Source organism: Lycorma delicatula, chromosome 8 (genome assembly GCF_047948215.1).
Source record: "Lycorma delicatula isolate Av1 chromosome 8, ASM4794821v1, whole genome shotgun sequence".
Lineage (NCBI taxonomy): Eukaryota > Metazoa > Arthropoda > Insecta > Hemiptera > Fulgoridae > Lycorma > Lycorma delicatula.
This window is the reverse complement of record NC_134462.1, coordinates 114,149,503-114,165,648: the sequence shown is the minus strand read 5'-3', so window position 1 is coordinate 114,165,648 and position 16,146 is coordinate 114,149,503. Positions and strand designations below refer to the sequence as shown.

Here is a 16,146-nt window from a genome sequence, read left to right as displayed (position 1 = left end):
TTTAATATGTACCTTTGTACAAAGTAAAGGTATTGTGATGGTGAAAAATTTCGGTTTCTGATTTCAATGAAAATATCCATTTTGACTAGTTTCGGGGTGACGTATGTACAAACGTATGTATCTCGCGTAACTCAAAAACGATTAGTCGTAAGATGTTGAAATTTTGGATTTAGGACTGTTGTAACATCCAGTTGTAATCCAAAAAAATGTGCATTTTGGATATTTTCATAACTGCAGTAATAAATCCTCATTGTGAGCTTTTCAACGATGTATAAAATAAGTAGTACTTATTTTCATTGGTTCCAGAGTTATAGCCAAATAAAATTTTATTAATGAAATATTTGCATCTTAGAAGGGGAAGGCACATTGGTTCGAATCAGACCTCCTTTTTTTAATTTAAATTTGTTGATTTATTAATAATTATTAACCTTTAAATGTAAAAAAAATTTTACGATAAATAATAATTCTATAATAACATTAAAAAAACAAAAAAAAATGTGTATATGTAATTTATTAGGCGTCCCAGGTTCGAATCCCGGTCAGGCATGGCATTTTTCACACACGCTACAAATCATTTATCTCATCCTCTGAAGCATGCCTAACGGTGGACCCTTGAAGTTAGAAAAAAAATTATTAAGCGTACAAAGAATCCATGTGATGTTCACATCAGATTTTTCTTCTTAATCACACTGTTTTTGTATTTAAATAAATAAAAAATTTCCTTTATATTCCATTTATAAGCATATATATATTTATTTTTTTTAAAATAAAATAAATAGAAAAAAGAAGAAATCTGAAGATATTATAATATTCGGTGTAAAGTTTTGCATGTTACGTACTAAAATTAAAATGTTTTAATCTTTTTTTTTTATTTCATAACAATTTCTTATAGCAAGATAAGATTTGACACATAGTATCTAACAATAAGACAAATGAATAAGACAAATGATCTGTAAAAGGATATAATTAGTTTACAAAATCTATTTAAAAAAAAAACAAAAAAAACATTATTTATCTTACTTTAATTGAAACGCTCCATTTGTTATAAACATAATTAATAAACAATTTGTTTTACTTCGTATTTAATTTTACGTTAAATAGCTTACGTAAAAAAAAAGTTGAATAAAATTTAATAATTATTAATTTTTTATACTAATTAAATTTGATCAGGTCATTTATAGATCCTTGAGTTATGCTCTAATACAAAAAGATAAATTTTTATATTTAATAGAACATATACGGTTTCTATTTCAAGACAGTTTGATAAATAATAGCGAGACAAAAGGACAACAGTAAAATTAATTTTATTTATCTAAAAAAAAAATTGATTTGAATTCTTCCCGTTTAGATCGCTGTTGTACTAGCCAAAAAATACGTATTAAATAAAACATTAAAAAAAATGTGTGTTATCTCTCGTAGTATTTATTTTTATGATGTCAAATAAATATGGGTATAAACTCCTTTTATAACCTCTGTTTTAATATTTAACGTTTGTTAGTATTTGTTTATTACTATGTTTTTATTATTTATATACGATTTTTCTTTTCAGTTAATATTTGGACGGTTTGCAATTTTTATATTGCACCATATTTTCCACTTCCTTTTTTATATGATTTCAAATATTTTATTAATCTTTCGTTATTTTTTGAAAAAATTGTTGAGTATTATTTTCTTTGAAATTTATACAATTCAAATTTTAATATACTTTTCAAAATATAAATTATACTAGTCGGCCCGTCTATCCAGAATCTGAACTCTCAGAGCGCAGGTCAGCCCAGGCGAATCCCGGAGCAAACTAGGGGCTCCTTAGGGCCTCGGGACTTCGCCATTCTCGTGTTGCAGAGGGATGGCGTCTTAGATTCCCGCGGAGCTCGCTTCGATCGCCATTCCCGTCTACCGAGAGGCCTCCGCCACCTGAACGCCCGCACTATTCGTAATCCTCATGATTGTGAGAATAAGAGTACATTAAAATTAATCTACTCAGATTGTATAGAAACCTGAAAAAGAAACTAACTTACAAAAAACAGAATAATAGCAGCTTTTTTTTTGTTTGTTTAAACTCCGGAACCACCGTTAGGTAGTTCTTCAGAGGATATGAGATAAATGATACTTGTAGCGTGTGTGAAAATGCCATGCTTGACCGGGATTCAAACCCGGGATCTCCAGATGAAAGGCCGAAACGCTATCACTCGCGCCACGGAGGATGGCAAATAAAAGTAGCTTTTTTTTCTTTTTCCTGTTTAGCCTCCGGGAATTTCCGTTCAGGGATTACTTCAGAGGATGAATGCGGATGGTATGTATGAGTGTAAATAAAGTGTAGTCTTGTACAGTCTCAGTTCGACCATTCCTGAGATGTGTGGTTAATTGAAACCCAACCACCGAAGAACACCGGTATCCACGATCTAGTATTCAAATCCGTATAAAAGTAACTGCCTTTAGTAGGAGTTTAACGCTGGAACTCTCAAATCAGCTGATTTGGGAAGACGCGTTTACCACTAGACCAACCCGATGGGTAGAATAATAGTAGTTATGGTAACTAAACTATACTCACCTTTGAGAACAAAAAATTCATAATTTATTTCTTTGTTGTGGAGGCAGAAATATAATAATGACGTAAAAGGATTAATCTTTTCTTTCCTTAATGAATATCTTTTAATTTAGAGCTTCACCCTCTTTGGGGGGAAGAAATAATGAATATTTAAAATATTTTAACCTTCAAGGGAACTAGGGCGTCGGTCTGTAGCTTAAGAACTTTCATAACATAATAAGAATGTATCTTGATAATGGTTATTCGAGATTAAATATATCTATAAACCTTTTCAATCATGCCAAGAAACGTGGGTAAAAATTCGGTTTCGATTGATCGCGTGTTTTTTATTTTTTTTTTGTTTACACCGAACAAACAAAAACCCTCTTCTTCTTTATATAGTAGTATAGATTTAAGGTAAATTTAATTTTATTATTTTTGTAATATTCTTTCAATTGATTTGAATCAATCAGTTCAAACCCAGCTCACGCAGTGATAAGAGAGTTACAGCTGTTCATTATGTTAATAGAGATATAGCTGTTCATTAATTCAATTCATTAAAGTTTGCCCTTCAACCGGAAAATCTCCGCTACACACACACACACACACACAGTGTGTGTGTGTGAGAGAGAGAGAGCGACGGAGAGAGAGAGAGAGAGACAGTGTGAGGAAGGGGAAGGGAGAGTGTGTGTAATTTTTTTCGAGATAAAATATATTTAGAAACCTTCTCAATTATATGAAGAAACATGGATAAAAATTTGGATGCGAATGATCAAGTAGTTGTTTAGTTTATCCCTCACATAATAGAATAGATTGATCATACTTCTTTTATACAAAGTAAAAATATATTTTTGTTATACTCGTAATATATTCCTTGGAATAAATAAGTATAATTTAAAAAAATTGAAAAAAGTATTATATATTTAAGTTGTATGATATCGGTGATTAGTTAGTGGATTATTAATCAGTTATTGACTTTTATTTAACTCTTCCTGGGTTAGATTAAAAGAAATATTAATAAATTTTCCTTAAAATAAAAATATTTATTCTTAATTTCGTTAAAATGATTTTTTCATAATGAATTACTATAAATTTGGTGACAAAAATGCCAAAAAAAACCACGCACGCCTGTTGATGTATGTGGGCGTTAATGTAAATTGATTATGTATTTTTAAAGTACATAGATCTTAAAAGAAAATTAACCAGAATTGATTATATAACTATTTCTTTAAAAAAAAAATTATGAACTGATAAATTATGTTTTAAAATAAATCATTATTTCGAACTTTTATTTTTCTATGTAGGATAAAATTTAAGTCTTCTCCTTTGATAGATTAATTAATTATTTATTTTAGTTGTAGTCGTAAATTCGTTGTTGCAAATCAGCCGTTTTTAACAGTTCATTTTTAAAGCCGAAACTTCTGAATTTCAAATCTTAATAATGGTACTTTTATAAGGATTTGAATACTAGATGGTGGATACCGGTGTTGTTTGATAGTTGGGGTTCAATTAACAACATATATCAGAAATTCTTGACCTGAGCCTATATAAAACAACTCATTTACAATTTGTAAATATCACCCTCATCTCATAGGATATTGCTAGGATTGCTTATTGTTTTTAAGTCGAACAGAATGCCATGAAAACATTAGAGATAAAAAATAAACAAGAAAAACTTATGTACCACTTTCATCGGTTTCTTATTTCATTTCCCTATCTAATTAAAAAAAAAAAAAAAATAGTTCGAGAATGATTAGTTGAATAAGTAAATACCAGGTAATCGATTTTTTAGATAATCCCTTCCCTTCCTGGGACTAAAGAGGAAGTTGTGCTCTATTTGTCTGCCACGCTTGTATTTCATATTGTACTCGTATTTCTAATTTAAAATTCAAACAAGTAAAGTTTTTATTTTTCTGAATAATTAGACGGAGGTAAGTTTTTAAAATTTTATTTATACTACATTTAATTATATTTAAAAGTGATGTTATCAACTTTTAACCAAAACGGGTTGGAATAATAATCGTTTATCATATATAGGGGTAATCGCATTTTTTTTTTCGATTTTTTTAGATCGATTTTGTTTTGAGAGTCCTGGTGTATATGGGAGGAGGAAATAAGGATTTTTAATTAAATGAAAAGTTATTAAATCAAAAATAAACTTTATAATAATTATTATTCCAGTATTAATCATTATAACGTCTCTTTTTTATTCTCCTGAATTTGTACACCACTTACTATTTTTTTACTCCATTATAGTTAACATTCGTTTTTAAAAGGTCTCCTATGAAATTTCACCGGAGTCCACTCTCTCTCTCTCTCTATATATAACAAATATGGATAAAAGGGAATTATCTCATCACCACAGTTTTCATAATAAAATTTTATTATCAATTTTCCATATACCATATCATATTATATAATTATATTCACCTGCTTCAAATATCATAAGAATATTAGATCTCCAAACACGCCTGCACACACATATACATATAAAATTGTGTGCCTGTTTTACACTAATGGGATTTCAAAACGTCCAGGCACTCAAATATTACTACCCCATTTCATATTTATTTAAACTAGTATTATAATATAAAAGTCAGGGTAATATAAAATTATAAGAAAAATAATTTTGTTTCAAAAAAAAACTTTTGTTCTTCATCTGCTGTATTATTAATTTATTATAATTAATATTTAATTTAAAAAAAATTAAGTAAATACAAGCATATAAAAATGTGTAACATAAAATTGATTTTTAATATATTTTTATATAGTATAAATATATATTATATTTTTATAAAATATAAAAATGATGTTATTATATTTTACATAATAATTATATTTATATTTTACTTTTTCCCTTTTTTATTAAAGATCAAATATTAATATTTTACGACGAAACATTTTACTAAAATGTATTGCTAGTTTGAGTATTGAAAAATTTATGATTACTATAGATAAATTTATTTTATTTATACAGGAAATTTATTATAAGTTATTTATTAGAGTATAAATTTTATTTCTTAATGAAATAATAACAATAATTTAATAATTTTAAGTAATAAATTTATATAAATCAAACTAACGTTATGATTAATGCTAAATAGATTGTTGAAGTATTGTAAATTATTCCTTTCATATATATATATATATATATATATATATCATGAACTCTGTACTTCATTCCTTCATTGTCACGAATGAATCATAAAAAAATATTATATTACAAAATATATTTTAACAAATTTTAATTTTTACGGATTATGTTTAATTAATATCTAGTATGTAACGGTAAGCTTTCGTTGGATCTCCGATATATAGTTCCTACATAAAGGTAATACCATTTTATAAACATATATTTACTCGCGTAATTTACGCACCTGAATTTTTGAACAATATCTTTAAAAGATATTTAAAAATAAAATATTTAGTCAAATAAATATAACTTTCTCGATTGTTATCAACGTTTTTTTCATTATAAATCTGTGTAAAATTATTTCCTGGGATAAATCGCACACCTAGGTTTAAATAAAAAATGTCGCTCAAAAAATGCGTGAATTACGGTGAGTTTGTGTTTTGTGTGTGTGTGTGTGTGTGTGTGTGTGTGTGTGTGTGTGTATATACTACTGGAAATAGCAGAAAAAGTACTACAAGGAACATTCATAAACTCATTTTTGAAAAAATTAAGACATGTCCTTTACGTCTAGATCACAGGTCTGATTATACCTGAAAAAGATGATACGGCCATTCGTCCGGAGATCTCGAGTTCGATTCCCGGTCAGGTATGGCATTTTTCATACACTATAAATTTCCATTTTCATATATCCACATACAAGCTTGTTCGGAAGCTTCTGTGGTGAATTAATTCATCAGTGAAAAATGGGGAGAAAAACGGTCACCTTGTAAACATTATTTTATATACATTTTACATATAATGCCGAAAGTTTGTTTGTTCATGCATCACGCGAAAACCAACCTACCGAATGCTTTCAAATTCGCAGGATGTAGTCGTGTTATACCAGGTAACGTTTTAGGCCTAGTACCTGGCTCTGGCTTCCTTGGGGATGAATTTGTGAATTAACGATATTTAATAAAGAAAAAAAGAAGATTAATCCTTTTACTTCATTATTATATTATTGTCACGAAGGTAAGAGAAGTAAGTTATGAATTTTTCCTCAGCAAACGTGTATGTTCTTTAGTTAACATAGTTATTACCATTCTGCTTTTTGTAATTTAGTTTCTTTTCCAGATTTTTATAAAGCCTGAATATTTTAATCGTTATTTATAAGTATTATTCTCACAACCTCAAGGGTTGTGAACACTCCATATTTAATATCCATTATCACCATTCCTGAATAAATTTTGATCAGTTTCAGCGTGACGTCTGTACGTACGTACGTATGTATCACGCATACCTCAAAAGTGATTAACTGTAGCATGTTGAAATTTTGGATTTAGGACTGTGTAACATCTAGTTGTGCATCTTTCCTTTCGATTACAATAGACTGAACCAAAAGTTTCCAAAAAAGCCCAAAATCTAAAAAAATAAAATTGGATTTTGCAATTTTTCTTAACTGCAGTAATAATTCCTCATTGAGAGCTCTTAAACAATATATCATAAGTGGTATATTTATTTTCATTGGTTCCAGAGTTACTGCCAAATAAAATTTTAATTAATGAAATACTTTGATCTTTGGGGAAGGTATATCGGTTCGAATCACACTTCATCTCCTTTTCTTTTTTAACTTTTTTTAAATTTAAATATATTCATTTATTAATAATTATTAACCTCTCATTGTAAAAAAAAAAAAATACTATGAATAATTATTCAGTAATAATAATAATAAAAAAATATTATATATGAAAAAATATCAGAAGTTTTTAATGTAAATTCAGATATTTTATGTACTAAAACTATATGTAAAATTATATGTACTTTTAAAAACGTGTAAGTGTAATTTAATAGGCGTACAAGAGTCATGTGTTGTCCACATCATATTTTAAATTTTAAATTACACTTTATCGTTGTGTATATTTTCTTAATTAAATAATACCATTTTCGAATATATCGAACAAAACTGGAAAATATCTGTCTGATAAAGTTTATGTTCAAATATACATATATATATATATATATATCATTTTTTTACTGAATTGTTAATAAATTACGAATTTCGTATTTCTGATAAATTTTTGAGGAAGGTTGTATTTGATTTATATCTCAACCAAATAATTTTATATATTTAAATACCAATATTAGTGATTTCGTAAAAATGTTACTCCGCAGTTATTTATTATACAACTATATAATTTGGTAATCAGTTCGATGACTGATTTGAACTTATCTAGAACTAATATCACCTGGTTAAAGAAAAATCTTCAAATATTTGCAGGCAAAATTTTAAACAAAGTTAATTTACGATAAAGCTCGTCGGTTCCTTTCACACTTAGAAACATATCTTATCAACCAGTATTTGCTACATTAACACAAAATCAGAAATCGTGTTCCCAATAAAGTCTACGGAATTAATAATGGAAAAAGCTACTTATATTTCGTAATTATATCTTCGAATTTGCGTTTAAACGAAGGAGCTTTATCGATCTATCCGTCTATATTCATTCTTGAAGTGATGTTATATAGACAGGATATGATGACGAATATGTATGTTCACTTTTTCCAAGAATAAAAAACGTCGTTTTTTTATTACGAATAATATTATACCACCTGTATAACTAATGAATTTAAATTATTCGTGTAATTGTAATTTAAACGTTTTTTCATCCGATAGTGAATTTATTGAAAATGCTGTACATAATTTTACTTCAAAATAAAGAACATTTTTTTTACGGTTAGATATTAAATGGGGGGGGGGGGGGACATAATCATTTTGTAAAATCAGTTAAGGACAATTATAATTTGTAGAAAAATCTTTTCTATCCCACCACGTTTACGCTTATAATGTTCAATATAATCGCAATTTATCTATTATTGAATATTGATGCTATATTTAATCTGCATGGACTATTATTTGTCAGTTAGGCCCTTTCTAAGAAACAGATCTTATCCCGGTTAAAAAATATTTTCTTAAACAGGGTAATGCTAGTCTGTTAAATCTAATTGTCCTTGTTTATCCGTATTATTTCATTAGCGGGAAAGCTGTTTAGATTATTCTTTCTTGGTCTTTCCTTAAAACGTTTTTAATCTGTTAAAATGTTAATAAGCTTAATTTTTTTCGTTTTATAAAATTCCTTTTTATTGGTTTTTTTATTCCATTATTTATATATATTATATAATAAAATTTTTCAAATCCGAATGAGGTACATTCAGATATCCGGAATATGACGTCATCTAATTGAAATGAATCAAACTAGTTATTTAATTAATCATAACGAAATTTGTTTTATAAATAATTCGAAATATAATTAATAAATATGCTAAATTTAATTAATTTTTTTTCAATAAATAACGGATTATTTAGATATAAATTTATTCTTATGATGAAAGTTAGAATATTCGAAACTTTTAAGTTTAAAAAGTTTAACTTCTTAAACTTTTTAAATCAATTAAGAAATTTTCATTCCATTTTTCAAAAAAAATGTATTTAAACAATTCTTAAATTTTATTCTTTCTAGCAACAATTTTTATTTTACCTTTTTTTGTTTTTTTTTTTATTTTGGAAAGATTTACGTTCCGCTAATATAAAGTTTTTTTGTTAATCGATATAAATTGCAATCTTTTCAGTTTTAAATTAATTGGTATCATATTTTTATTTAATATTTTCTATTAATATCTATGTAATAAAATTGAATTTATAATTTTAAACTTTAATTTATGCAATTGAATGGTAAATTAGTTGATTTTTAAAGCAGAATACTATATTAGATTAATTTACTATGTTATAAATTTATTAATAATTTTAATATTCTTAGAATTATATATTTTTCAAATAAATTACCTAATAGGGTTATCCAACATAACACATTTTTCCGGCAATTTATTTTTATAACAAAAAGCTTCTTTCGTATTGTCGTTAAATTTTTTTTTTTTGTTTTAATAAAGTAGAATATATTATCTTTTAGTGTTTTTTGTCCTATTCTTTTATGAAAACACGTGAGTGAGAATTTTGTTTATATAATTGACACGAAGCGCGTTGGAGTGTGTTTTCTATATAAAGTACTGTTATGAATTTTTTTTGTAATTCTTTTTTTACGAATCATTTTTCTTCTTTGCCAAATTGACACACATTTCATGCATTATTTTTTAATATTTTTATTAATTAATTTTTCTTTTTAAAAATATTATGAAAATATTTTGAAGTTAAGATATAAGTTCCCTTATTTAGCACATATGTATAATATGACTGAAATATATGTTTTTTATTAGTCTTGAACTAATTTTAGTTTTCTAAAAATTCGCATACTAATTAGTTTTTAAAAATAAGTTTCAGTACCAAATTAGACCAATTTCACAGTATATATATATATATATATATTTTTTTTTTTTAATTTTTTGTGAGAAGACAAAGATGTAATTACAGTTTGAACTCGGTCGTTCATTTAGCTAAAAATAAAAAAATTCTTTAAGTTGTAAAGGAAAATAAGGTAATTAGGTAATAAGGTAATTATTAATTTCTTATTTAAAAAAAAATCTTCGAAAATATGACGAGATAAACACTTTTTATTTAAAAACACTGAAGAAATTTTATACCCTCAATATTTTTTAAAAGAAAAATAAAATTCAGGGAAACAGTACCTGATTGTTTCATTACCGAATTTTTTTTGTAAATTACAGAATAATATTATAATAATTTTTTCAACATGGCCCGTCGGTATGATTATAGAATAAATAATTAAAATACAAAACCCACTTACAACAATCTTTTAATGTATCGTAGCGCTTTCGGAAACGTATTCCATTTTCAGGAACTTAAATTTTTTTAGTAACTGAAACGTTGTCGTCATGAGCAGAATTGATAAAGTGTGTAAAATATATATATTGACATGATCGTCAAAAAAAAAATTACAAATTCATTGTATAATATTATAAATCTAGATAAAAAAATTTATAAAAAAAATATTTATATACTCAACAAAGTAGATGCAATTTTTGCCCCAATTTAAATTACCCATCAGTGACGAGGGATGAATTTTGCTGTATATAAAAGCCTTACCGATATTCGAACCCAGAACATTCCAGTTGAATGGAAAAGAAAGGTGTTGTTAATTTTTATGAAAACTTATGCTTAAATTATATATATATATATATATATATATATATATATATATATATATATATGTTTTTTTTTGTTTTTTTTTTTTGTTGAGGAAATCAGATTTTTGCGGCATTTTCTTTTTAATCCAAAAATACTTTTTATTCTTTTTTCAACATTTTTTTTAACCTGTAATCTTATCCTACCGATGTCATTTGAAGTTATTATCCCATCCTCTTTGAAATTTATTAAAAATTTATTATTTCGTATTTTTAAATAAATTAAAATTTTTCAACTTACCATAAACATTCAAAATCCGAAAACCTTTCTATTTTTATTTGTTTGTTTTTGAATACCGAAAGAACTAAACACTTAACACAAATATTATGAATATTTTCGTTAAATTATTTTTTTATAAATACGCACACGCGTAGCTCACAACACAGTTTCGTGTTAATATCTACAACAAGATGTTCAGATACGACCCTAAGGGAAGCCGGTAAGAGACTGACTGAATAAAGCGTACGTATTTTCTCTCGCTCACTACTCTCCGTTCGCTTCCCCATCATTCTGGTTGATCCCCTCTTCTCCCACTACAAAACACAAAATTATCCCCTCCATATATTCCTTCTACAGATATATATCGTCAAAATACATTGCAACATTGATAAAAACTACTATAAATACGAATTATGTTATTTACGGTAACTTGTTTTGGTTTGTCTATTTTTAATTGTTCGATGTTTTATTTTTTTAATGGGCCATCTAAAAATAGATGCATCGAAATTAGTACAGGTAAATATGAATTACTTTTATCTATCTAAAGCTAATAAAAAGAATTCAAGTTAAAATTAATAGGTTTGATGCGGATGATTAGATTTTTATCATGTAGGTATTTGAGTAACTCGTTAATTTTTTATTTTTATTTTAAACATATTGTCTTTGTTATTAATTAATTATGTTGCAGTATCTTAATTTTATTTTTCCATTGTACGACTATAATTACGTAGAAGATTTTGTATTATATTAATTTAATAACTTCAATAAACCTCGTTTTATTTTATATATATATATATATATATATATTTTTTTTTTTTCTTTAATTTTGAAATTGAACTAACATTTTTAAGAAATGTCATTTACTGGCTATCTTGAAATTATGGTATTGTACCTGTTGCCAGGGGTGTATCCAGCAACTGAATTTAGGGGGCCAATGAGGGTAAGGAGCCATATTTTCCTATTCCCTTCTAATTGGATTTGGTATATAATAATTGGTGTATGAATTATATATATCAAATTATATATTCTATGTTCTGAACTATTTTTAAACATGAAAAATCGTTTAACCAATCATTATTATTGCTGTAAATGAGGCAAAAAGGGACTGTTTCGGTAAAACCAAAGAAGTTTTTTAATTTTATTTCGATTTATAAAAATTAAGCTGTAAGTTAATCGAAGTGACTCTCACGGGAACTAAAAAGCTAAGTTAACTTTAAGCTCGGGATGTATAATTCTAACAATAAAAATTATATAATAATAGGTTACGGTATAAAATATAATAAGGTGAAGATTTAAATTAAGTTGAGGTTGTTTAGTTTTTTTTTTTTTTTTGTTGGTATTTGTTCATTCATTTCAGTACTTATAATTAATCCATAAAAAACCAAAATTTTACACATTTTATTTCATACAAGATTTCGAAAAAGTATTTGATAAACGTGGACTGGAATAAAATATTTAGCATTTTTTAAAAATAAGGGATCAAGTATTCATAGAAGAATTACTAACGTTTACAGGAACCAAACTACAATAGTACTAATCGAAGAGCATAAGAAAAAACATTAATAAAAAAGGAGTCAGACAAAGGATGTTCCCTAAACTTTTTAATCTTTTCGTAGAAAAATCGGTTAATAATGTTAAAGAACAGTTTAGATCCGGATCAACAGTGCAAAGTGAAAAGATAAAATTGCTACGATTTCCTGATGATATAGAAATTCTAGCTGAGAGTAAAAAAGATTTATAAGAAACAATCAACGGCATGGATGAAGTCCTATGCAAGAACTGCCGCATTAAAATAAACAAGAACAAAACGAAAGTTATGAAATGTAGCAGAAATAAAGTAGATGAACTAATGAATATAAAAATACGACGAGCAAAGACTTCAGAGGAAGAAGAATTTTGTTAATTGGGAAGTAGAATTACTAAAGATGGACGAAGCAGAAGCGATATAAAATTCCGAACTGTACTGGCGAAGCGAGGTTTCAATCAGAAATATAATTTTTTTACATCAAAAATTAATTTACAAATCAGGAAAATATTTTTGAAAGTACATGCTTGGAGCGTAGCTTTGTATGGAAATGGAACTTAGACGATCGTAGTAACTGAGAAGAAAAGATTTAAAAGTTTTTGAAATGCGGTGCCATAGGAGCATGTTAACAATCAGATGGGTGGATAAAATGATAAATGAAGAGGTGTTGCGGCAAATCGATGAAGAAAGAAGCATTTGGAAAAATATAGTTAAAAGAAAAGACAGAATTACAGGCCACATATTAAGGCATCCTGGAATAATCGCTTTGATACTGAAGAGTCAGGTAGATAAGAAAAATTGTGCAGGCAGGCAACGTTTGGAATATGCAGATCAAATTGTTAGGGATATAGGAAGTAGGGGGTATACGGAAATGAAGCGATTAGCACTGGATTGGGAATCTTGGAGAGTTGCATCAAACCAGTCAAAAGAATTTCATACAACAATAATAATAATAATACAACAATTTATTTACAAAATAAATTTATCCCGATGATTACGCATGTTAGCATACCGATCGATAACGCAATATTTATGAATATGTATTAGAGCAATTGACGTCAGCCTTTCTTTGTTACCTATTAAGAAAAAATATACATATTCCCGTTAATTACAAAGTTGCAACTTGCAACTCGTTATTTTCACAAAATTAGCATAGCAACGGGGCAATGGCCACCCCCTCAGGATTCACCCACTGTCTCTTGGTTGTATATAACATATTAATAATATATGTTTCGAGTTGAGAAATATATTTGGAAGTCGAGAGTTCGAACGTTCAAGTCTTAGTAAAGGCAGTTACTTTTATACGGATTTGAATACTAGATCATTGATAATGTTATTCTTTGTTGGTTGGGTTTCAATTAACCACACATCTCAGGAATGGTCGAACTGAGAATGTACAAGACTACACTTCATTTACACTCATACATATCATCCTCATTCATCCTCTGAAGTAATATCTGAACGGTAATTCCCGGAGGCTAAACAGGAAAAAATGTATATGTTTCGAAACGGATCGTTTGGATGATTTGAAGTATATGCAAATCTTTTATATGTATATTGGTCAAAATATTATTTTAAAATTTATAGCACTACTCTTAACTATGGTAATGATATTATAGGCATTATTTAATGATTTTATAGTCATTTAAAAAATGACTCTGAACTTCTTTCTTGGTCTTTATTTATCTCATTTACCAATAATAAATCCTGCCTACCACTTCTTTTATCATACGTTCGTCGATGGTGTTTCTCGAACCACTTGTTTTAAAAATTATGTAAATTTTTCGTCCTCGTGACGGACTGGTAGCGTGTCTTGGCCTTTCATCCGTAGTTCCTGGATTCGAATCCCCGTCAGGCATGGCATTTTTTCATAAGCTAAAAATTTCCATAATCGTATTCCACGTAAAAGCTTCCGTAAGCTTCTGGGATAATTTATCGATTAAAAAATAAATGAATAAACAAAATTCAATTTAAAAACCTAAAGAATTAAGAGCTTTCAAACTTCTCATAAAAATCAATCCTGCTAGTTGCAGTGCAATGAAAACTTAAAAATGATTCATTCAATCGTTTAATGCTGTAATGATTTGGGAATCAATTAAAATAATTTTGATTGATTTTAATACTCCTATTGCTGAGTATTTCTAATTATTCTCAATACTGATTTTTATTTGTTTTTGATTTTTAAAATTTTAAATATATGATATATAATATTTAATATTAATCTTCAATTAATTAATACAAATTATCAAATTTGACTGGAGTAATCCACTGTATCTTCAGAATCAATTACGAAGACATTTTATTTTGCAAATATTATGACAGCCTTAGCTCTATATTATATTATTTCTACACATTTTTGGCTATTTTAACTTACGTTAACAATTTTAAGTTTTTCTAAATGAGTTAATGGACTCATATCTATACATATTTTTGATGAGGCCGTAAGAGTCCATGAGTCTATTTTTCAGACCGCAAAACGAAGGTTTGTTATTAGCGCCCGGAAGTAATGATTCTACAATAAACGAAATAATTCTATAACAACTTATGCTAACTGTAATGAACATATAAAAAAATTACAGAAAAATAAAAACTAAAAAAAAATATTACAAAAAAACTAACAAACTGCGCAATAACACAGAAAAATAGGGAAAAGGTAAAACATAATAATATAATATTCTAAAAAAACATGTTAAATAATTTTTAAATAATCGAATACAGATCTACGGCTTCAGGAAACAAGAACCAACAAGACCAACCCACCGGGTTGATTTAGTGGTAAACTCGTCATGGCAAATCAGCTGATTTCAAAGTCAAGAGTTCTAAAGGTTCAAATCCTAGAAAAAGCAGTTGCTTTTATAGGGATTTGAACACTAGATTACGGTTATCGGTGTTCTTTTTTGTTTTTTTTTTGTTTTCCGTAGGGGAACGAAAAATCTCTGCCAGCCGCCGCCAGGCTCGCTCTGACAGCAAGTGTGGGGCTTTTACCCGTTATAAAACCTCCCCCCTAGTCATGCAGGGGACAGACCTAATCCTTTGTACACAGCCCCTGTGAAATCACCGGAGCGTTCTTGTCACCGAATTAAAATAGCCAGAGCTATGTCCCCAGGGGATCATCGACGAACGACGACTCCTAGGAGCCCCCGCCGCCAACCCTCTAAGGCTGGCCGCCCACAGTCGTCCGGCTTCGGTCGCTCTACCTCAGGTCAACTGCAGTCTTCCAACCTGCCTGCAATAAGTCTAGAATGCCCTATTCGCAAAAGACAAATAATAACCTCCTCCTACGATTATTTCTGCACGAAGAGTTCCATGGCAGGACAGTATCCTTGATGTATCGGAGTTTATTGTCTACTCTAGCAGTTCAGTCACCTTGCTACTTTCCTCCAAGAGTTTTTTAACAGAATTAATGAAATTGGCAGTAGTAACATTACTGGTTAAAGACGGTGATTACATGCGTCTTTAGCAGTGGAACCCGTATGTTCATTAACCGCGATTTCCACTTGACGAGGGATCCAACAGATACTCACTTTTGTATTGCGACGGATCAACTCAGCGATTGCTTTATAAATTTCGGTGACGGTAGGACATCTAGAATACAAATCCTCTAAAGC

General features: G+C 28.1%; 1 protein-coding gene across 1 annotated transcript in view; it reads right to left on the bottom strand.

Annotated features, from left to right (window-relative positions):
* LOC142328663 (discoidin domain-containing receptor 2-like) overlaps window positions 1-11,249 on the bottom strand; it is a 490,260-nt gene extending 479,011 nt beyond the window's left edge. The window contains exon 1 of the mRNA XM_075372563.1: window positions 11,035-11,249. The gene's annotated coding sequence lies outside the window, so the exon portion shown is untranslated. The remainder of the gene's footprint in view (window positions 1-11,034) is intronic.
* Window positions 11,250-16,146: the final 4,897 nt, after the last annotated feature.